The sequence below is a fragment of the Macaca mulatta genome, chromosome 13, assembly GCF_049350105.2.
Source record: "Macaca mulatta isolate MMU2019108-1 chromosome 13, T2T-MMU8v2.0, whole genome shotgun sequence".
NCBI lineage: Eukaryota > Metazoa > Chordata > Mammalia > Primates > Cercopithecidae > Macaca > Macaca mulatta.
Window position 1 is genome coordinate 123,128,490 of NC_133418.1, and position 23,217 is coordinate 123,151,706.

Below are 23,217 nucleotides of genomic sequence, written 5' to 3' on the forward strand. Positions count from 1 at the left end.
TCGCCCGGCTAGTTTTTTTTTGTACTTTTAGTAGAGACGGGGTTTCACCGTGTTAGCCAGGATGGTCTCGATCTCCTGACCTTGTGATCCGCCCGTCTCGGCCTCCCAAAGTGCTGGGATTACAGGCGTGAGCCACCGCGCCCGGCCCATTGCTTACTTTCTTAAAACTTCCTCCTGCTAGTTTGTGTGTGTGTGTGTGTGTGTGTGTGTGTGTGTGTGTGTGTGTGTGTGCGCGCGCGCGCTCTCCTCAACAGTGTCCTGTTGACATGGATGGAGCAGCTCTGCCTGCTTGTCACTTTTTGGAGAGGTCTGTGATGTTGATATTCCCTTTGCTTGCTTCTGTGTTCTGGGACTTACAGTGATTTTACCTCCTCCCAACCCAGCTTCTAATGTGGGCTGTAGCAACTACTACCACAGATAGTTTTAAAACTCTCTCCCTCCTCTTCTAACAGGAAGAATTTTGTTATCATTTGGGGATTAAAGGCAGTTTATTTATGCATGATGGCCCAGCGTGATTATTGTGCTAAGGGTAGAATGGTTTCGGCGACTGGAACCATAGGTCACAGCCGGATTGCTTGTAATCCAGTTGCTTAACTGAAGACTTTTCTCTAAGGGATGGGACAGATTTGGGTTTGACCTTATGTGTACCCTGGATAATTAGAGAAGTAATGGGTCACCAGTGAAGGCTTAGAAGGAAGCCAGCAGGAATCCCGAATTCTCAGCCTGGATCATTGGCTTCTGGGGACCAGGAGTTGGATGTTTGAGTGGTTTTACTCAGATGTAAACATGCCTCCTCCCCTGCCTGTGACTGGGCCGTCTGTCATACCCTGAGCCTGCCCACGGTGCTGCCCTCTAGCCAAGGGGCCCAGCTCTTCCTGTTTACTTAGCGCAATTCTAAAGTTGTGTATCAGTTTGTAAGAGCTTTGGAAATTTGCCCCACTGCCTTCTCTCCAGGACCCCTCAACTGCCCATCCATGTTCACCTCTTGTTGGTGTGGAGTTTGGTTAGGTACACAGAGGGGTATAATCTGCCAGGCCTGTATGCCACAAGGGCTCAGCAGCTTCTTCTCCGACAAGCTGTCGCTAAGAATTATGATGCCTGCTCTTTCACCCGCTAATTGCGCCATCCGGCTGTCTTTTACAACACATCTTAAAAATATTTTTACGTAAGTTGCACATGTTCATGTTAGAAAAATTTAAAAATAAAGATGAACAAAATGAAACAAATTACTCACATTGCTGTTGTTCAAGAGAAACATTAACTAGTTGGGCTTTGTCCTCAGATGCACACACACGGAAGCATTCACACCTGTGTAGTGTGTAGCAGTATTTGTCTACCTGTTAATATTTATCTGTCACGTATCTATTTTCAAAAATTGGGTCATGACACATGTTCTGCTCTATAACATGTGGTTTTAAAATCTGGGAATATATTATGATTGTGTGTCTGTTCAGTAATTAGAGGCCTCCATCATCACTGTTAATGGCCACACGGTATTTGTTTGAAATTTGCCGAATTTGCCTAACAGAATTCTTATTATGGGTCATTTCTTTGTTTCTACTTTTCTGCTCCTGCAAACAATATTTCCAAAGTGTGATTGCATCCATTTTTGGTTCGGTCTAGATTGTTTTAGGGCACATTTCTATAGAAATCTTTTTGAAAAAATTTCAGTAGGTTTTTGGGGAACAGGTGGTGTTTGATTACATGAATCAGTTCTTTAGTGGTGAATTCTGAGATTTGGCTGCACCCATCACCGAGCAGTGCACACTGTACCCAATGTGTAGACTTTATCCCTCCCCCCTCCCCCAGCCTGCTGTGGAAACCCTCTGGGAGATTTTGATCTGCACCAGGGACGTGGTTGGCCCACGGTGTGCTTACCTTGTTGTGTTTTCTTCCTGGCCCCTGCATATTTTCCTGTGGATGGATGTTCTCTGTAGCTAAGCGGTGGTGACTTACCTACTACAGGACGAATACAGATTGCACCTACCGAGGGGAGCCTGTAACAGGTGAGGAGGAAGGGCTGAGGGAAGGGTTGGCGGCCGAGGACGCCGTCTCTCTCACCCCGGGATGGTGGATATACAACCTGTGTAAGTGCTGGTGTTTCCTTGCTGAGTAACTGCATTTTGATTATTACAATGTGTTTTTTCTCCAAATGGTTTGATTTTCAGTGTGCCCTGAGAGCCAAACCATCTAGCGTTTGTGCCTGTCATGTGTGTTTATTTGCCAGCTCTGTCTTTATCCCAGGTTGTGACAGTTCTGACAGTTTGTGCTGTGTGGCTTGTCTGTAGCTTGTTTGGCCTCTGCCTTACCGTCAGCTGGTCTTACCAGACCCATAGTCGTGGTGGGACCTGCACACTGGGCCCTACACTGGGAGGAGCTCACAGAGCAGCCAGCCTAGCACCCTGCCTGCTGTTACCTGGGGCGGAGCCTGGTTAGCCGTGGTGGTCGCGTTCTTCAGAGCCCTGGAACCCTGAATGAGTGCTTTGGCCGGGCGCGGTGGCTCAAGCCTGTAATCCCAGCACTTTGGGAGGCCGAGACGGGCGGATCACGAGGTCAGGCGATTGAGACCATCCTGTGTAACACGGTGAAACCCCGTCTCTACTTTAAAAAAAAAAAAAAAAGGCCGGGCGCGGTGGCTCAAGCCTGTAATCCCAGCACTTTGGGAGGCCGAGACGGGCGGATCACGAGGTCAGGAGATCGAGAGACCATCCTGGCTAAAACGGTGAAACCCCATCTCTACTAAGAAATACAAAAATAGCCGGGCGAGGTGGCGGGCGCCTGTAGTCCCAGCTACTCGGGAGGCTGAGGCCGGAGAATGGCGTGAACCCGGGAGGCGGAGCTTGCAGTGAGCTGAGATCCGGCCACTGCACTCCAGCCTGGGTGACAGAGCGAGACTCCGTCTCAAAAAAAAAAAAAAAAAAAAAAAAAAAAAAAAAAAAAAAAAGAGTGCTTGGCCTATCTCGCTTCTGGAGGACTCATAGGGCTACATCTCTGGCCACAAAAGTTTTATCAAATCGTCCTGTTTCGGGTGCATTTTGGTTGAAGGACACTTTGTTTCTGTGCATTGTTGATTCACTGACGTTATTAACGAGCTGTGGCCGCGAACACCATCCCCTACTCCTGAGTGGAGCTTCTCCACCACACCTGTTCCTTGTGAGGACAGCACAGACAGAACGGCAGCACTGCTTGCGGGCCGTTTCAAATGGCAAAATCACCAACAAAAGCACAGAGTGTGTGAAACACGTGGCCCTAAATAGACCTTGAAAAAGACCCTGTTTACGGTAGGAGAGGGGAAACAAGAGGGCCGGTGTCAGCATCACCAGCTCAGTTGTGGGCCTGGGTATCAGGTGACTCCGTTTTTTCCCCATTCTGCGCCTGTCCACAGATAATGGCGGAGGTGCTGCAAGTACTGATTTTCGAGATGAAGTCATAAATTTGGAATCTGCAAATAATGACGGACTGTATTCTCCGGCTGGTAGCTTCTAGAGAGAGGCTCTGTGCTGAGGGCCCAGGGACCCTGCCAGCAGGGGCGCTTGCCGTGTGACCGCCTCAAGCGAAACCTGCCTCGGAATCTGTGCTGCAGGGTTTACATTAGTCGTTAAGAACAGGACGGTCGGCTGGGTGCAGTGGCTCATGCTTATAATCCCAGCACTTTGGGAGGCTGAGGCAGGCGGATCTCTTGAACTCAGGAGTTAGAGACCAGCCTGGGCAAAATGGCAAGACCCATCTCTACAAAAAATACAAATATTAGCTGGATATGGTGGTGTACACCTGTAGTCCTGGCTGCTCACTTGGAGGCTGAGGCAGGAGGATTGCTTGAGCCTCAGAGGTGAAGGCTGCAGTGAGCTGTGATCGCACCACTGCACTCAAGGCTTGGCAGTAGAGCCAGACCCAAGAAAAGAAAAAAGAAAGAAACGAACAGGACGGTCTTGAGCAGAAGAGCACAAGACAGTGAACAGTTCAGCAGTCCCTAACTAATCTTCTTTAGGGGAGAAAATATCTTGCCTTTCAGGTTAGAGCAACTCTAACGTTGTTGTATTTAATGATACTATTAGGAAGTCAGAAGGAACACGCCATGTGGAGGCCCCGCTGGCGGATGCTGGGATGAGATGATCTCAGCTGGCTCTCAGCGATTGACTCCCAGCGGGTCTGGTGGGCAGGGGGTTGGACTCCACTGACCTGTGGTGTGATGTGGTGGAGACTTCTTGAGAGGGGTGGGAAGGCTGCCTAATTGAGGGCTGAGGAAAAATGCACCTGTGTGGTGGAACCAGCAGCAGGTGCAGGGCATGTGCCAGCCTTGAGCTGGGGTCCTGCTCTGTGCTTTCCAGATGTGCTCCCTGGAGGATGTGACCGCACCCCTTGAGGCCTCGGCTTCCCCATCTGTAGGAGTCCTGAGGAGTAAGGAAGGGTGTGCGTGCAAACCTCCTAGCAACGGCCAAGCACAGTAGATGCTCTTGCAGTGGAAGCTGCTTATTATTCCGGCTTGCATGGAATCCTGCACGTTTAAGTGTGATAAATTGAAATACGAGGCCGTGCCAAAGAAGTCCAAAGTAGGGTCAGGAAGAGGCAGCAGGAGGGACTCGGGATGGCTGTGAGGGGCGGTGGCGCCTCTCCGGGTGGAGCGTGCGCTGTGTGGGACTCGGGATGGCTGTGAGGGGTGGTGGGGCTTCTCCGGGTGGAGCGTGGGCTGTGTGGGACTCGGGATGGCTGTGAGGGGTGGTGGCGCCTCTCCGGGTGGAGCGTGCGCTGTGTGGGACTCGGGATGGCTGTGAGGGGTGGTGGGGCTTCTCCGGGTGGAGCGTGGGCTGTGTGGGACTTGGGATGGCTGTGAGGGGCGGTGGCGCTTCTCCGCGTGGAGAGTGGGCTGTGTGGGACTCGCAGGGCTCAGTCAGCCGTTACTTCATGGGCTGGCTTTAATTGAAACGGATACTTCGATGCAAACAGGAAATTACAAGGAAGCAGAGTGTTCACTTCATTTTAGAATGGCAATTTTGTCTTAACAGACCAGACCTATATGTTTAAGAAACATCTGATTTTCCCTTTTGAGACGGCACTTTGTGCATTCCGGGGGTCCAGGACATGATCCGTGAGTGTGCCCTTCCCTTCCCAAAGTCCTGTCCTTATTTTTTAAAAAGCAGTTCTCGATTTCTAAAGGGTCATACTCACATAGATCTATGTTAAGTCTTTGCTAAGAACTACAGACAATATAAACGGAAATTCAGATTTATTTTAAATAAAATATAAGGCTGATGCTGGTAGAGATGGAAAGATTTTGACTTAGCACTGATTGAAACTCTTTGATTAACATTTTTTTCTGCGGAGACAAAAATAAGACTATAACAGCTCTCAGGCAGGAAGATTTCTTCACTGAGAATTGTTGTGGGAAAGAAACATGGTTTTCTAGACAGAATGCGATGGTATCTGTGTGTTTCAACAGTGGAAAACAAAGGCTGCAGTTTATCTGAAGTCCTTGTCATTAAATTTATGCTCCTTTTCCTAGTCATAGCCAAACTTCCTTTTGGGAATAAGATGAGACTTGTTGCATCCTGGTATGAAGCAAATATTTCTAAAAATCTATAACCAGCAGAGCAACACTTTTAATTTTTAAAATATCAGTTAAAGTAGATACAATTACTCATGATTGTAGTTTACTCAAACACGTGGGATGTTTGTATTGGCATGGCAACAGGTGGCTGATAGGAGTCTTGAACACTTGTTTTCTTGTGCATGTTTTTTTCATTGTATAATTTTCTTGGATCAGTGCCCTTGTCACCCCATCCATTCACATGTTTACCCATCCATCCATAATCCCTCTTTCATCCATTCATTCATCCATCTATCCATCCATCTGTCCATTAATCCATTCATTCATCCATCTGCTCATTTATTAATCTATCCTTCTGTCCATTCATAATCACCTATCCATTTATCCATCCATCCATTCATTAGTCCATCCATCTGTCCATTCATCTGTAATGACCCAACCATCTATTCTTCTATCCATCCATTAATTTACTCATTCATCAGTCTACGCATTTATTAGTTCATCTGTCCATTCATCCATAACCACTTGTCCATCTATTTATCCAGTCATCCATCCACCCATTAATCCATTCATTCATCCATTCATTAGTTTATCCATCTTTCCATTCATCCATAACCACACATCCATCTATTTATTCATCCTTCTATCCCTCCATCTATCCATCATTAATGCATTCATTCATCCACCTTTCCATTCATTAGTCCATCTATCTGTTCATTCATTCATAACCACTCATCCATCTATTCTTTCTTCCATTCATTGATTCATTCATCCATCTGTCCATTCATTCATAACTATTCATCCATTTTCCAGTCAGCCATCAATGTATCCATTCATTAGTCCAACTGTCCATTCATCCATAGCCACTCATCCATCTATTCATCCATCCGTCCATCCATTAATCCATTCATTCATCTATCCATTCATCCATTCATTCATCTATCCATTCATTAGTCCATCCATTTGTCCATTCATCCATAATCACCCACCTGTCTATCCATCCATGATGCGTGCATCCATCCATCCACACATCCATCTTTCCATCTAGCTCCCTACCCATGCACCCATCCATCCATCCCTCACTACTGGAATCACTGTGAAGTGTCCCACACTGGTGACAGCAGCAGGCTGTTAGGTGCTAGTAGTCCAGAAGGGGTCAGGCTGTGAGGCACACCCTGCCGTGTAACCCTGTGCCCCTTGAGCCACAGCCTGTCCCTGCTTCCTTGTACCCCCTCCCATATTTCAAGAATGGTGTTGGAAGCCCAGCTAGAGGGTCATAGAGAAGGAGGTAGCTATGGAAGGAGCCCCATCTGTAGACGCACACCTCTTTTCTCCTAAGTTCAGAATGCACTGATTTTAAAATACAACTTTATTATATTTTTTGAGGGGAGGTTAGAGAAGCCTCCTTTGCTGGGAGGTTCCTCAGAGTTCTGTGTCTAGCAGGCTTTTTCAACTGGTTGTTGAGAAAATAAAGCTCCAAAGAAAATGATGTGGGTGAATATGTTCCAGTTCTTCTGAGGATCACAGCCAGCTAGAATCTGGATGCTGGGATAACCCATGCATTGCACACAGTGGATGCTGCGTTGAGATTCTCCTGTTCTCAATTTCTCACTGGAGAGGGACTGCCAAGCCACCGGGACTCTGAGGACTCAGTGCCGAGAGAGGAGACTGCATCAGCATCACAGTCCCGGGGTGAGGGAATGGCCATGCTGGCTGGTGACCGGAATAACCTGAGGTCAAGTGAAGACGTCCACATGGAGAACTTTCAAGAGGGACTGCTTGGCTTAATTTTATTCTTTTTACATGTTCTATTTTGTGTCCGCTCGCTCAGAAACTTCCTGATAGTTCATTTTCAGCCTGTCCGTTGTCAGCCCTCTTGGGTTCATTATTTCTCGCATACCTCTTTGTCCTGTGGTATTTTCTCATTGATAAAACTGTCTACTTGGCGCTTTAAAAAGCATTTCCTCATTCACTCATCAGCCTGGCTTGCCTTTCTCGTCTTCCTAACAAGTCACGTGTATGTGGGAAGTCCCCTAGGTCAGATCCCCTTTGAGTCTCTTAGTAACTATTTGGTATAAATATTTCTTGATTCCATTTTATGATTCATTTCCTCAGTGGAGGTCATTAAAACACAGCCTGATTTGGAGCTTTTATTTTATTTATGTATTTATTTTTTTGAGATGGAATCTCTCTGTCGCCCAGGCTGGAGCACAGGGGCGCGATCTCGGCTCGCTCCAAGCTCTGCCTCCCGGGTTCACGCCATTCTCCTGCCTCAGCCTCCCGAGTAGCTGGGACCACAGGCGCCCACTACCACGCCCGGCTACTTTTTTGTATTTTTAGTGGAGACAGGGTTTCACTGTGTTAGCCAGGATGGTCTCGATCTCCTGACCTCATGATCCACCCACCTTGGCCTCCCAAAGTGCTGGGATTACAGGCGTGAGCCACTGTGCCTGGCTGATTTGAGGCTTTTAGAAAAGCAACAAGCAAAACTCAATCTGTTTCAGTAGAGTCTGGAGTCAGTTACTTCCTGGGCTTGGTTTGTGAAGAGGGGCTTCCTGCCTGCCGGTTGGCTGAATCCTGGATGAATGCCCAGTGGGATAACATGATTCATCCATTTATTTTGCTCAACTCAAAGAGCACACTGGGTCTTTCCGAACAGGAACCACCTCAATTAACCCATACAGTTGTTTAAACTATTCCCGTTCGGTTGTTTGAATTCTGACACTTCTCCCAAGGTGGCTTCGTCTCCGCTGCCTGCCACATTCGCACCTTCTACGTGAAGGAGCCCTGTCCTCAGCCACGCTGCCTGCCTGCCTGTGTTGCTGAATTTTATGTTGACTTGGCTGGGCCACTGCACCCAGATATGTGATCAGACATTATTCTGGATGTTTCTGTGAAGGGGTTTTTAGAGGACAGTAACATTTAAATCTGGAGATTTTGAGTAAAGCCAACTGTCCTCTGTGTTGTGGGTGGACCTCGTCCAATTAGTTGAAGGCCTTAACAGAATAAAGGCTGACCTCCCCTGAGCGGGAGGGAATTCCACCAGCAGAGGCGGCTTTTGGACTGGAGCTGTGACTACCATGCTTCCCCCGGGGCTGTAGCATCAGTAAGTGGCCAGCATGTGGCCTGCTGTCCTGGGTCAGGTGCCCACCCAGGTCCAACCAGCTGCAGTCCAGGAGGACCAGGTCTTGTGATACACATTGCGAACACTGGGTTGGTCAGCGTTCTTCAGAGAAATGGAAACCACAGGATGTGTGTACATTCGTGTGTGTGTGTGTGTGTGTGTGTGTGTGTGTGTGTGTGTGAGAGAGAGAGAGAGAGAGAGAGAGAGAGAGAGAGAGAAAGGATGCAGAGAGAGAGAAAGAGATGCAGAGAGAGCTGTATCTGAGAGGCAAAGGTGGATGGCTGCCTCCCCAGGCCCTGGTCCTGTGTGAGGAGCAGGTGGTGTGAGAAGGCATGGAGCAAGGCACCCCCTGCAGACTCTGGACTTGCCAAGCCACTACCATCTCAGCCAGCTCCTTAAAATACACCTCCCTCTCTCTGCCTCTTTCGTCACCCTCAACCCCACCTCTCCCTCTGCATCCCTCCCTCCTTCCCTCTGCATCCCTCCCTCCCTCCCTCTGCATCCCTCCCTCCCTCCCTCTGCATCCCTCCCTCCCTCCCTCTGCATCCCTCCCTCCCTCCCTCTGCATCCCTCCCTCCCTCCCTCTGCATCCCTCCCTCTCTCTCTGCATCCCTTCCTCCCTCTCTCTCTGCATCCCTCCCTCTCTCTGCATCCCTCCCTCTCTCTCTGCATCCCTCCCTCTCTCTGCATCCCTCCCTCTCTCTCTGCATCCCTCCCTCTCTCTGCATCCCTCCCTCTCTCTCTCTGCATCTCTCCGTCCCTCTCTCTCTCTTTCACAAACACACACACAAACACACATGCATGTACACACATCCTGTGGTCTCCATTTCTCTGGAGAACCCTGACCAACCCAGTTTGCCATGTGTGTCACATGACCTGGTCCTTCTGGATCACAGCTGGTTGGACCCAGGTGGGCGCCTGACCCAGGACAGTGGTCCAGGTGCTAGTCGCTGATGGTCAGGCTTAGCCTAGGTGATGCTGTCTCCTGAGAACTTGAACTTGAAAATGTTCAGGGATCAACAGCTGGCCGTGGGGGCTGAGACCAGAGGGCTGAAACCAGAGGGCTGTGGTGAGAGTCCAGAGAGGTCTTGGAGGCCGCTGTTAGAGGCACAGGGGCCCTAGGGAGCCAAGCAGGCAGGTCGACAGGGACCGGCGGGGAGTTCGATGCCTCCTGCAAGCCCAGTGTCCCCTCTTAGGTTCCATGGACCCTCGAGGCACACAGGCTTTGTGTGGTGTGTGTAAGGATTCGTGCTGGGGAGAGAACAGTGACCGGGGCACAGACTTGGGGGCCTCATCCAGCAGGGCCTGGGACAGAGCCTGGCTGGGTCGGGTGCTGCCCGGTGCTGCCTGGGGAGGGCCTGTCTCCATGGGGTGTCCTCTTAGGGGACTGCCAGGCTGTGGCTGACGGGCAAAGGTGGGTGGCTGCCTCCCCTGGCTCCGGTCCCACGTGGGGAGCAGGTGGTGTGAGAAGGTGTGGAGCAAGCCCCACTCCGAGTAACTCAGGCGGGAGGCATGGCTGCAGGGCGCCAGGCCGGCTCGCTGGTCTAAGGAGCCGTGAGTGCGCCAGTGCAGCCAGCCCCTGGCATCTGAGCTCGGCTACTGTGCCCAGTGTTTGCCTTTGCAAGGATCTTGCGTGGCTCTCAGCGTGTCCTGGGTGTGCCCCTCATACGCCATCTGCGTGGTATGGTCTTCGGGGCCGGGCTTCCTCCATGGCCATAAGAACCCCTCTTTGGGCTGGAGTCGTGGCAGGTTGCCGTGGACCACATGCGGTGGCAGGTGCTGGGAGCTGCCCGCTCTGCCCTGCCCTGGCCATTTCTTCCTCAGCCTGTTTGGCTGTGGCAGGCCAGAGCTGGAGACCGGGCTCAACCAGAGTACTGGACATCACCAGAGAAAGGACGCCTAGAAAGGCCTGGAGACCCAGCAGCCCTAAAGGGACCACACACGCCCTGCCCGCGTCACCCCACGTGTGCGGATGTTGCTGGCCTCCAGATTCCTGAAGATAGTCTCTGTCCTGTGTCACCCTGTGTGTGCTGCCTGGGGTCACCCTGTGTGTGCCTAAGTTACTGGCCCCTGGGCTCCTGAAGACCATCTCTGCAGGTGGGCCCGGCTCTGCCATCCCCACGCACATCAGGTGGGCCAGGGTTGTGCCATCCCCACGCGCATCAGGTGGGCCAGGGCTGTGCCATCCCCACGCGCATCAGGTGGGCCAGGGTTGTGCCGTCCCTGCAGGCGTCAGGTGGGCCGGGGCTGTGCCGCCCCCACGTGTGTCAGGTGGGCCGGGGCTCTGCTGTCCCCGCAGGCGTACCTGCTGCACGCCAGCCTTTCTTCTGTTCCCCTGACCCCAGGGACCCTCTGCGTCCCCTCTGTCCTCTGCTCTGTCCATGTTTCCAGTGTTGGCAACACCCTTCCTGGTCAGCCGCCATCCTGGGAATTGCGCAGTCTCTCTCCTAAAACTCTGGGCTTGAATTCCTTTGGGTGGGGACACCAGACAAAAAGAGTGACTCACAGGAGGGGCTCAGGACTCCCCTGTGGGATGGGCAGAGTGGGTGAGTGTGGCAGGGCGGGGAGTGTGGCAGGTTAGTACAGTAGATTCATATGTTGGATTAGTGTGGTAAACAGTGTGGCAGGTTTAGGTGGTAGGTTAGTGGAGTAGCTTTGAGTTTTAGGTTAGTGGAGTAGGTTCGTAGAATTGGGTGGTAGGTTAGTGGAATAGGTGAGTAGAGTAGGTTTGGGTGGTAGGTTAGTAGAGTAGGTGAGTAGAGTAGGTTTGAATGGCAGGTTAGTGGAATAGGTGAATAGAGTAGGTTTGGGTAGTTGGTTAGTAGAGTCACTTTGGGTGGTAGGTTAGTGGAGTAGGTGAGTAGAGCAGCTTTGGGTGGTAAGTTAATAGAGTAGGTTTGTGTATTAGTCTGTTTTCACACTGCTGATAAAGATACCCGAGACTGGGTAATTTATACAGAAAAAAGGGTTTAATGGACTTACAGTTCCATGTGGCTGGGGAGGCCTCACAGTCATGGCGGAACGCAAGGAGGAGCAAGCCATGTCTTACATGGATGGCAGCAGGCAAAAAGAGAGAACTTTTGCAGGGAAACTCCACCTTATACCACCATCAGCTCCCGTGCGACGTACTCACTGTCACGAGAACAGCAGGGGAAAGACCTGCCCCCATGATTCATTACCTTCCACCAGGCCCCTCCCACAACATGTGGGAATTCAAGATGAGATTTGGGTGGGGACACAGCCAAACCATATCATTTTGGATGGTAGGTTAGTGGAGTAGGTTGGTAGAGTAGGTTTGGGTGGTAGGTTAGTGGAGTGGGTTAGTAAAGTAGGTTTGGGTGGTAGGTTAAGGGAGTAGGTGAGTAGAGTAGGTTTGGGTAGGTTAGTAGAGTAGCTTTGGGTAGTAGGTTAGTAGAGTAGGTTTGGATGGTAGGTTAGTAGAGTAGGTTGAGTAGTTTTGGGAGGTTGGTTAGTGGAGTAGGTTAGTAGAGTAGGTTTGGATGGTAGGTTCGTAGACTAGCTTTGGGTGGTCAGTTAGAGTAGGTTAGCAGAGCAGGTTTGGGTAGTTGGTTAGAATAGCTTTGGGTGGTTGGTTAGTGGGTAGGGTGGGTTTGGGTAGTTGGTTAGTAGAATAGCTTTGGGTGGTAGGTTAGCAGAGTAGGTTAGTAGTGCAGGTTTGGGTAGTTGGTTAGAATAGCTTTGGGTGGTCAGTTAGCAGAGTAGGTAAGTAGAGCAGGTTTGGGTAGTTGGTTAGTAGAGTAGCTTCGGGTGGTCGGTTAGCAGAGTAGGTTAGTAGTGCAGGTTTGGGTAGTTGGTTAGTAGAATAGCTTTGGGTGGTTGGTTAGCAGAGTGGGTTAGTAGAGCAGGTTTGGGTAGTTGGTTAGAATAGCTTCGGGTGGTCGGTTAGCAGAGTAGGTTAGTAAAGCCGGTTTGGGTAGTTGGTTAGTAGAATAGCTTTGGGTGGTCAGTTAGCAGAGTAGGTAAGTAGAACAGGTTTGGGTAATTGGTTAGTAGAGTAGCTCTGGGTGGTCGGTTAGCAGAGTAGGTTAGTAGAGCAGGTTTGGGTAGCTGGTTAGTAGAGTAGTTTTGGGTGGTCGGTTAGTGGGTAGGGTGGGTTTGGGTAGTTGGTTAGTAGAATAGCTCTGGGTGGTCGGTTAGCAGAGTAGGTTAGTAGAGCAGGTTTGGGTAGTTGGTTAGAGTAGCTCTGGGTGGTCGGTTAGCAGAGTAGGTTAGTAGAGCAGGTTTGGGTAGCTGGTTAGTAGAGTAGCTCTGGGTGGTCGGTTAGTGGAGTAGGTTAGTAGAGCAGGTTTGGGTAGCTGGTTAGTAGAGTAGCTCTGGGTGGTCGGTTAGTGGAGTAGGTTAGTAGAGCAGGTTTGGGTAGCTGGTTAGTAGAGTAGCTCTGGGTGGTCGGTTAGTGGAGTAGGTTAGTAGAGTAGGTTTGGGTAGCTGGTTAGTAGAGTAGCTCTGGGTGGTCGGTTAGTGGAGTAGGTTAGTAGAGCAGGTTTGGGTAGCTGGTTAGTAGAGTAGCTCTGGGTGGTCGGTTAGTGGAGTAGGTTAGTAGAGCAGGTTTGGGTAGCTGGTTAGTAGAGTAGCTCTGGGTGGTCGGTTAGTGGAGTAGGTTAGTAGAGCAGGTTTGGGTAGCTGGTTAGTAGAGTAGCTCTGGGTGGTCGGTTAGTGGAGTAGGTTAGTAGAGCAGGTTTGGGTAGCTGGTTAGTAGAGTAGCTCTGGGTGGTTGGTTAGTGGAGTAGGTTAGTAGAGGACGTCCATGCTGCAGGTCAGTAGAGTAGTCCATGTGGTTCCAGGCTCAGGATCAGCTATTTCGTGATTCTGTCTGCATTTATTAGAAGACCTGTAAGTAAGTTTCCCACATCAACAATTTGGTGACCTGATTCTTTTCATCTGTTAGGTAAATTAGGTGAGTCTATTGTTGCAAGTTTTTCTTTTGTCAATGGGAGTTTACAAAGATTCAGGGGTGTGTGAAGTCTTTCCGTTAGTGTGTGGACCCCATTGTTTCCTGGTTGTGTGGTTACCAGTCAGGAAAAGCTGCTGAGCCCAGTTGAATCAGATAGCCCCGGGCGAGAGGCATTTGGCCTGATCCGCAGAACCGAGAACAAAGAGGCCTTGAATAGTGGACAGACAGCTGCGGGAATCCCTGCGCCTGTCAGACTTTCCACCAGCCAGTTTAGGCATTAATCTATTGTTGGGAAAGGCCAAGAATTCACCAGCCAAGCAGGCTTTTCTTCTCGGGAGTGGCCTCAGCCAAGAGGATGGCGAGGGAGCTTTCTCAGGGCCAGCGTTTCTAGACGTCAGATTTGGGGAGGCCTTAGCATTTTAAGATCGATGGCTGTGTGACATCGATTGTCTTCCCAATAGTATACAAACCTTAACCAAGTTAAAATTGGGGAGGGTTGAGCACAGCAGAGATCATGCTTACCAAGGGGCTGTTGAGAATGGGCCAGGGGGCAGGATTTTGGGGACATGGGGCTGGGTGGGGGCGAGGCTAGCATCCCCTTCTTTTTCTGCCCCTGTTGGGCTGTGTGACTTTAGGCACAGGGACCCACTTATCTGAACCTGTCCATGTGGTGCGAAATGAAGGAGTGGAACTGGGCATCCTTTCATCATTTTTCAGCCCCTTATGTTTGTCCTTGGGGTCAAACAGAGGTGTCTAGAGTGGTTACCCCGTACTGATGGAGACGGGGCTGGGAGGGCATGAGAGGTACCACCAGGGCATAAGGCCCCAGACGGGACCTCACTGTGGGCCCTGCCACATGATTGGAGGTGCCTATCTCTTTCTGAGGAGGATGCTGTACACTGAGTCCCTTGCCAACCCCTCGCCCCAGGTAGAAGGTGTCCCTGTGCCCAGCCCACCCGCCACCTCCCACGCTGGTCCTCCTCAACCACCAGCTTCCCACCGTACACCTCTTATTTCATCCGGTACTTGCTGCAGTCCTGGGAGGCAAGCGATGTTGCCACCCTGTTTTGTTTTCTTTTGTTTTGGTTTTCTGAGATGGAGTCTCACTCTGTTGCCCAGGCTGGAGTGCGGTGGCACTATCTCGGCTCACCACAACCTTCACCTCCCAGGTTCAAGTGATTCTTCTGCCTCAGCCTCCCGAGTAGCTGGGATTACAGGTGTGCACCACCATGCCCAGCTAATATTTGTATTTTTAGTAGAGCTGAGGGTTCCACCATGTTGGTCAGGCTGGTCTCGAACTCCTGACCTCAGGTGATCCACCCTCGGCCTCTCAAAGTGCTGGGATTACAGGCGTGAGCCACTGCGCCCGGCCTGCCACCCTGGATTTATAGATATGTACACTGAGGCTCAGAGAGGCCCACGCATCTGTCCAGGAAGCCACAGCCAGTCAGGTGGCACAGGTGGACTGTGCCCCAGGCCTGCCTGTTGCCTTGTCTTTGGCCAACACTCCACCACCTGCCGTCAAAGTAGAAAAGACCAACACTTGCTCCGAGCAGCTGGGTGAGGGCTGTATTGTTTGCCTGAAAAAACTATGTCTGTGTCATACACACACATTTTGGTCTCCCCGGGCAAGTACCTTAACCCTGAGTGTGGAAGATATTCATCCTGCAGAGGTTGGGCTGGGCAGGGAGGTGAGGCCTTTCCATGAGAAAGAAGCTGCCTGTGGCTGCCAGACCTGAGTTACCTGCCACTCTGGCCCCTGTGCTCAGAGCCTGGGAAGTGGTCCACGCTCCGCCAGACCTGAGTTACCTGCCACCCGGGTCCCTGTGCTCAGAGCCTGGGAAGTGGTCCACTCTGCATTTCCCTGGCTGTTTCCATCTGCAGCTTGTTTGGCTGCTGCAGGCCAGGGCTGGAGACCAGGCTCCACCAGAGAGCCGGCTGACCTGTGGCTGAGTTGCTCTGTGCTTCTGGGATGCTGGGGACGACACCCGCCCTGCACCGTGGCGTGTTCCTTGAGTTAGAAGATACAGCCCCTTATTTACACCTGTGTCCTGTTTTCATAACAGGAAGGCGTTTACAATTTCTCAGCAGAAGCTGAGTTGAGTTCCCACTTCTCCTCATCTGGGATTTCATTTGCATGATTCTGCTGGGAATTGGCTCCCGCTCCGGCACTGTTTTTGCGGCTGTTTCTAATTAGACAGATGACAGCCTGCAGCGTTTTCCCGGACATACTTAGTGGGAAATGTGGAGTTCCTGCAGTTGTTTCACGTGCCTGGTTCTTTAGCAGATGACCGTCGGCTCCTTCCCCTCTCGTGACCCCACTGTCCTTGCCCTTAACCCCGGAGCGGGGTCTTTCTGGGGCAGAATGAAAGAAATTTTCATTGGAAGGAGTTTTCAGGAACGCAAAACTGGCCAAGTTTTTCTGTCTGGAAGGCAGGAAAAATACTGATTTATTTTTTAACACTCATGGAAGAAGTTTTGGATTATTTTTCCCGAAGAGTAAACTGTGCATGAATGGATGTGTATTGATTATTTGTAAGCCGGGGGCGGGGGGGCATGAACAAACAGATGTGTATTGATTATTTGTAAGCCGGGATGGGGGGAGCTTTGTATTAATGGGTGGTATGTTCATATGTGACCTAAAACCTGAGGCTCCCAAAAGACAAATGCTAGAAAGAGGTTAATCTGGGACAGGGTGAGCAAGAAAGGGCGCCAGGCCAGGCTCCCAGAGCCTGGAGAGGGACTCCCTACCTCCTGCGCCCTTGGCCAAGGGCCCCGTCTGACCCACGCTTGCTTTTGTCCAGCCCAAGAGCTATGCACTTTGCATTTCTAAATGGTTGAAAAAATCAAAAGGAGTAATATTTCATCATGTGGACGTTTTATGGAATTGGAATTTCAGTGCCACAAATAAAAGCTTACCGGAGCTTGGCCACAGCCACTGGGTTGCATCTTCTGTGGCCGCATTGCATTCCTGCTGCTGAGACAGAATTCAGGAGCTGCAAGACCATGATCTGCACCTCAAGCAAAGATGTCCCCTCCTGGCCTTTTAGGGAACGCGCGCGCTGGGCCTGCTGTGGGAGGGGCATTTCTCCGAGCGTGGACCTGTGGTCATTGCTGGGTGAGGATTGGTGTTGATGAGGGAGGGGTTGGAAGTTCTAGAAAGTGTGACTGGCAGGGTCCCTCCTCCCACAGTAGCTCCGTCGTCTTGGCAGAGGCAAGACCTGCTCTCCTGTCACAGGCATGGGAGCAGAGTGGGCCAGGGTGCAGGAGGTCTGGGGTCAGGGGAACCTTCCCAAGGTGGCTCCTGGGGTTTTGGAGGGCTTGACCTGGGCCGGGGTTGGCCCCTCAACTGCCTACCCAGGGTGCTGTGGGTGTGACGTGTAAATCCATGAGAGTCAAGTGCAGATGTAAGAGCAATAAAGGAGGCAGTTGAAAAAAACAACGGTGTCCTGGATATGGATGGCTGTTGTGGCGGGGAGGCCACCGAAGGTGACGGATGCGCTTTCTTGAACCTTTTTATCCGAAGGCCATTTCCAAAGCTGCCAATCCCAGTATTACCGTAGGTTGCCCAGGCTGGGCCATGTTTCAGGGTGACACGAACTTTGGCTGTCTCTTGTGACCTGCGTGCCTGTCCCACACAGGAGAGCCTGGGAGCCTGTGCCTTCCTGGCTATGGAAGCTCCTTCCCGCCTGCTGAGGAAGGAGAACTCTAAAGTTCTCTTCTCGTGTCGCTTTTTAAGCAATACCAAAAAAATGGGGTCAGTGAACACCCCAGGACACTTACGGGGATATGCAGTTCTCTGGAGCAGGCGGCATTGGGGTTGCCTGGCTGCCCACCTCTCACCTCTCGGGGGCCCGGGGCCTCAGGTGCCCCCCTCAGTCTGTGCCCCCGTACTCCAGAGGCACTGCGGCTTCTGCAAGTACCAGGAGCACACACCAAGGCCCTGAGCACACGAGCATTCATGGGGGCTGAGGCTCCCGCCACCCGGGGTCCATTTGGAGGCACGGCCGCTGGTGTAGCCACCCCGGGCTGTGAGGGAGACAGCCTGTGGCGCTGGAGCGGCCAGTGGGGAGAGGCGGCCCCCAGGGGTCTCCTGTCGAGGCAGGTGCCCCTCCTACTCCTCCCCAGCCTGCAGTCGACTACCTGCAGGAATCTGGAATGGGTTTTTGCTCTGGACTGGGGCGGGAAGACCTCTTAGCCGCAGACTTCCCAGGTGCCTCCTGTGGGATCCACCTGCTTCTCTTCGCAGAGATGGAAGCCCGGAGGCCAGGCTGAGTTATCACAGCACAAAACTGTAGCAGGGAGAGGCTCAGCCTTCTTTCTTCTGTGGTAATTGATCGTTGGTGCAGAAAATTAGAGTTGCTTTAGATCTCGCCCTGCAAGGCACTGGGCAGCGTGTCTGAATCCTGAGGGCCCTGCGTGTGAAGCGAGAGAGATGGGAGGGTGGCAGGGGCTTCGTGCAGCGGCTTGAGGACTCAGGCCTCAAGATCACCAGGTCTAGGAACCGGGGGGCACTTATGTGTGAAGGGAGAGAGACAGGAGGTGGCGGGGGCTTTGTGCAGTGGCTTGGGGACACGGACCCCAAGGTCACCAGGTCTAGGAACCGGGGGGCACCTATGTGTGGAGGGAGAGAGACAGGAGGTGGCGGGGGCTTCGTGCAGTGGCTTAGGGACTTGGGCCCCAAGGTCTAGGAACCGGGGGCTACCTGTGTGACTCATTCATTTACTTGTAATTAAAGGAGTATTCTATTTTAGAAAAAATATACAACATACTCCAAAATGGCCGGACACCGTGACTCACGCCTGTAATCCCAGCACTTTGGGAGGCCAAGGCCGGTGGATCACCTGAGATCAGGAGTTTGAGACCAGCCTGGCCAACATGGTAAACCCCTATCTCCACTAAAAATACAAAAAATCAGCCAGACCTGGTGGCAGATGCCTGTAGTCCCAGCTACTCGGGAGGCTGAGGCAGGAGAATCACTTGAACCTGGGAGGCGGAGGTTGCAGTGAGCCGAGATTGCACCACTGTGCTCCAGCCTGGGCAACAAGAGCGAAACTCCGTCTCAAAAAAAAAAAAAAAAAAAATCTAAAAGTAAGAATAACGGTTTCCCTGCCCCCAAGTCTCATCCGACCGTTTTCATTTTAGTTCTGCTGCTGGCTGCTTTTCCACAAGGCCACCATGTGTGACCTCCTCTACCTCAGGCTGTCCCTGGGGATTTGCTGCTGGGAAGAAGAGGAATTTAGCAAATTTAGATTTCCACTCTCCTGCCCTTCCTGCCTGTTTGGAATTTGGTTAGTTCTGTGATCTGACATGAGCCAGGCTCTTGACATTTCAACTTGGTCCTCTACACGGTTGTTTCTGTAGGCTGACTGTAAAAAGTTGAACCCAATAAAACGAGGTTTAGTGTTATGATTATTTTATGACATGATGCATTACAAAAAAAGTGAAACATCACCTTAAGAAGGAAATAATATTGTCATTAAATCCCAGAGAAGCCTAATATTTAAATATAATTACTGCATTTTTACATTTGCTAATTAAAAAAAACTCAGAAACCTAAAATCATAATAAAAATTATAATGTACATTCTTCTTTTCAATTTGTCAATACTTTGATTTATTTCCCTGTCTTCTTTGGAAATAGTTTTCTGTCCTGTGCTTTTAATATTATCTCAGTTCTTTCTTTTCTGAGTTTATCTTCATTGGAGAGAAAAAATGGATTTTTTTGACCTTTTTTGCACTTGATCGATATACGATCCTCAACATTTTCATTGACAAGAATTTTAAAGTAATTTACTGGATGATTACTTGAGAATTGAGTTAACTTGACATCTTGTCTTGGGAAGCTGAGATGGGAGCTGCTGTTGAGTGCAGCGGAGCTTTGGATGAGGAGGAGCTCCTGGATCAGTCTCCTGCCTCTTGAGGGAGCAGTTACAAGTCCAGGCCCCAATTTATAGGGAGCTGAGATCTCCCCAGACCTTCTGAGTGAGGATTTGGTTCGTGGCTGCCAAATGCGGTGGGAGCTGGATGTGCAGGGGGTCATCACTGCCAGAGAGCCTCCACCAGCACTCGCCTTCCCCCAGGGGTTCCTGCAGGTGGCCCTCCTTTCATTCAGGCTAGTGGTTCAGCAGGTTCTGGTTCAGCAGGTGCTAGTAGAGAGTGGGTGCTGGTAGAGAGTGGGTGCTGGTGGAGGGGGTGCTGGTGGAGGGGGTGCTGGTGGAGAGTGGGTGCTGGTGGAGAGTGGGTGCTGGTGGAGTGGGTGCTGGTGGAGAGTGAGTGCTGGTGGAGTGGGTGCTGGTGGAGAGTGAGTGCTGGTGGAGAGTGGGTGCTGGTGGAGTGGGTGCTGGTGGAGTGGGTGCTGGTGGAGAGTGGGTGCTGGTGGAGAGTGGGTGCTGGTGGAGTGGGTGCTGGTGGAGAGTGGGTGCTGGTGGAGAGTGGGTGCTGGTGGAGTGTGGGTGCTGGTGGAGTGTGAGTGCTGGTGGAGTGGGTACTGGTGGAGAGTGAGTGCTGGTGGAGAGTGGGTGCTGGTGGAGAGTGGGTGCTGGTGGAGTGGGTGCTGGTGGAGTGGGTGCTGGTGGAGAGTGGGTGCTGGTGGAGAGTGGGTGCTGGTGGAGTGGGTGCTGGTGGAGAGTGAGTGCTGGTGGAGTGGGTGCTGGTGGAGAGTGAGTGCTGGTGGAGTGGGTGCTGGTGGAGAGTGGGTGCTGGTGGAGAGTGGGTGCTGGTGGAGTGGGTGGTGGTGGAGGGGGTGCTGGTGGAGAGTGGGTGCTGGTGGAGAGTGGGTGCTGGTGGAGGGGGTGCTGGTGGAGAGGAGGTGCTGGTGGAGAGGGGGTGCTGGTGGAGTGGGTGCTGGTGGAGAGTGGGTGCTGGTGGAGAGTGGGTGCTGGTGGAGTGGGTGCTGGTGGAGAGTGGGTGCTGGTGGAGAGTGGGTGCTGGTGGAGTGGGTACTGGTGGAGAGTGGGTGCTGGTGGAGTGGGTGCTGGTGGAGAGTGGGTGCTGGTGGAGAGTGGGTGCTGGTGGGGAGTGGGTGCTGGTGGAGTGGGTGCTGGTGGAGAGTGGGTGCTGGTGGAGAGTGGGTGCTGGTGGAGGGGGTGCTGGTGGAGAGTGGGTGCTGGTGGAGTGGGTGCTGGTGGAGTGGGTGCTGGTGGAGAGTGGGTGCTGGTGGAGAGTGGGTGCTGGTGGAGGGGGTGCTGGTGGAGGGGGTGCTGGTGGAGAGTGGGTGCTGGTGGAGAGGGGGTGCTGGTGGAGAGGGGGTGCTGGTGGAGGGGGTGCTGGTGGAGAGTGGGTGCTGGTGGAGTGTGGGTGCTGGTGGAGTGGGTGCTGGTGGAGAGTGGGTGCTGGTGGAGTGGGTGCTGGTGGAGTGGGTGCTGGTGGAGAGTGGGTGCTGGTGGAGTGGGTGCTGGTAGAGAGTGGGTGCTGGTGGAGAGTGGGTGCTGGTGGAGAGTGGGTGCTGGTAGAGAGTGGGTGCTGGTGGAGAGTGGGTGCTGGTGGAGGGGGTGCTGGTGGAGTGGGTGCTCATAGAGTGGATGCTGGTGGGAAGTGGATGCTGGTGGAACGGGTGCTCATCTAACGTGTGTCACCTCCAAAGGCTTCACCTCCTATTATCACCAGCGTGTGTTGCTGTCTCCAGCTGTCCCCCAGAAACACTGCGCCCCCAGCAGCCTGGGTCTGAGTCTTTAGATCCGTGTGCTGTGGTCAGACTTGAGCCAGCTCCTGCCCTTCAGGCTTGCACAGCACCTGAATTGATAGAAGGGGTCCACACCTAGCAAGTGGGCAGCAGACGGCAGCTGTTCTTCGGCGTGTTTCTCCTTTGACACAGTAGTGCCATTTCTAGAAAACTGTTTCATAAGTATATTAACACACATCACAGACGGTATGTACCAAAGCTCGTCATTGCAGGGCTGTTTGTAATAGTGCAAGGCTGGAGGAACCCAGATGTCCTCCTCTCCGCAGCTGCCTGTGCTCCTCTGGTGGGCTGGGCGGCGCGGTGGGAAGGGCTTGGAGACTGTGTGCTGTTTGCATCGGGCAGCCCCACAGATACCACGGATAGGGCAGCGTGAATCACAGAGATCTATTTTCTTACAGTTGTGGAGGCTGGAAGTCTGAGATCAAAGATGCCAGCAGGGTTGGGTTCTGGCGAGGGCCTCCTGCAGGTCTGCAGATGGTGCTCTCTCTGTCCTTACGTGGCGGAAAAAGAGGAACACGCTCTGGGTCTCTTTCCCTTCCTACAAGGACACGGATGTCATGATGGGGCTTGTACTGAGGACCTCATCTAAAGTGCGTGATCTCCAAAGGCTCCCCTCCTGATAACACCATCACGTGGGGTGACGGCGGAAGGACTGATCGGAGCCGCCTCGCCCACCTCCCAGGGCCGGGCAGGTGTGGAGCGGGAGTGCCGTCGGGAGCGCGTCTTGTTCAATGGCCCTGACTTTGGAACCTTCAGAGTGTTTGAGATAAAGAAAGAGAAGCTTCGAGCTGGCTCTGGCTGCATCCCAGCCCCGCTGCATCCCAGCCCCGCTGTGGCTTCCGTTAGAGGCCCTTTCCTCACCCTATCTTCCATGGGGCCATGCACAGTGTCCGTTCGGCAAACACCGCACACCCTGCCCTGGTCAGATCAAGCACCCGCACTCTGGGGCCCTCTCTGACCTGCAGCCATAGCTACTCCCGGGCCTCCTCCTGAGGCTTCCACTGCAGCGGGTGCTGTGGTCACCTGCTGGCGCCTGGCCACCTCCTCAGCGAACAGCGGGGCTCATGGGTCTCCGCACCTGTGGTCAGCATTGCCCATGAACTGCAGATGTGCCGCGAACACCAACGAGTGGGCGGCGAGCACAGGGGCTGGGATGTTCTTTGCGGTTCCACGGGTGGGATCAGAGCCAGGGCACAGCGACCGGAGCCTGGCTCCCGTGGGGAAGACCGGCCACCAGCTCTGTCCCGCGGTGAACTGGCAGCCTCAGATCATGCCTGTCCCCGTGCTGTCTGTGAAATCGGGTGACACCATGGTCGCGGCCCTGCAGGACTGTGTTTTGGAGCCAGGATTCTGCATCATCAGTGACTCCTTAAAAAAACTGTACTTGATAAAACCTGTACATGTAGAAAGGGTCTAAATGAACCCAGTCGGGCACACCGGACTCCATGTGCTCTTGGTGATTTGTGTGTCACAGAGTTAAGTGAGGTGATCCAAATTGATACCATAAAAGATGCCCTTGTTTCTATGAACTGGGCGTGCCCAGTGCCCGTGCAACTCGGATGCCCGGGAGAGGAGGTTCCGTCCCACCGTGGCCTGGGGTGAGGGCAGCTCAGGGAGCTCTCACTGTTTCTTCCCTGTGGGGTGAGTCGGTGGTTCTGGATGCGTGACTGCATCAGGGACCCCTCTCCCCTTCCTCTGCCGTCGTGGGTCAGGGTGGGACCTCTCCAACCTCTGTTCCCGAAGGAGGATTGAGAATCACTTGGGCTTCTTACGATTTTTGTCATTCTAGTCAGGAAGAGGCTTCCTGCGAAGGGCAGAGGCTGACTGGGTTCTTGGTGTTTGGGTGGGATTGAGCAAAGCCCTTCCGTCCATCCACAGGGGGCCTCAGGGGCAAACTCCAGGCCCAAAGCGGAGGAGCTGCCTGAACACGAAAGAGCGAACCTGTTAAATCCA

At 52.3% G+C, this 23,217-nt stretch overlaps 1 protein-coding gene across 6 annotated transcripts in view; it reads left to right on the plus strand.

Annotated features, from left to right (window-relative positions):
• The window catches only part of PXDN (peroxidasin), a 112,684-nt gene that overhangs the window by 14,399 nt on the left and 75,068 nt on the right, over positions 1-23,217 (plus strand). The window lies entirely within an intron of this gene.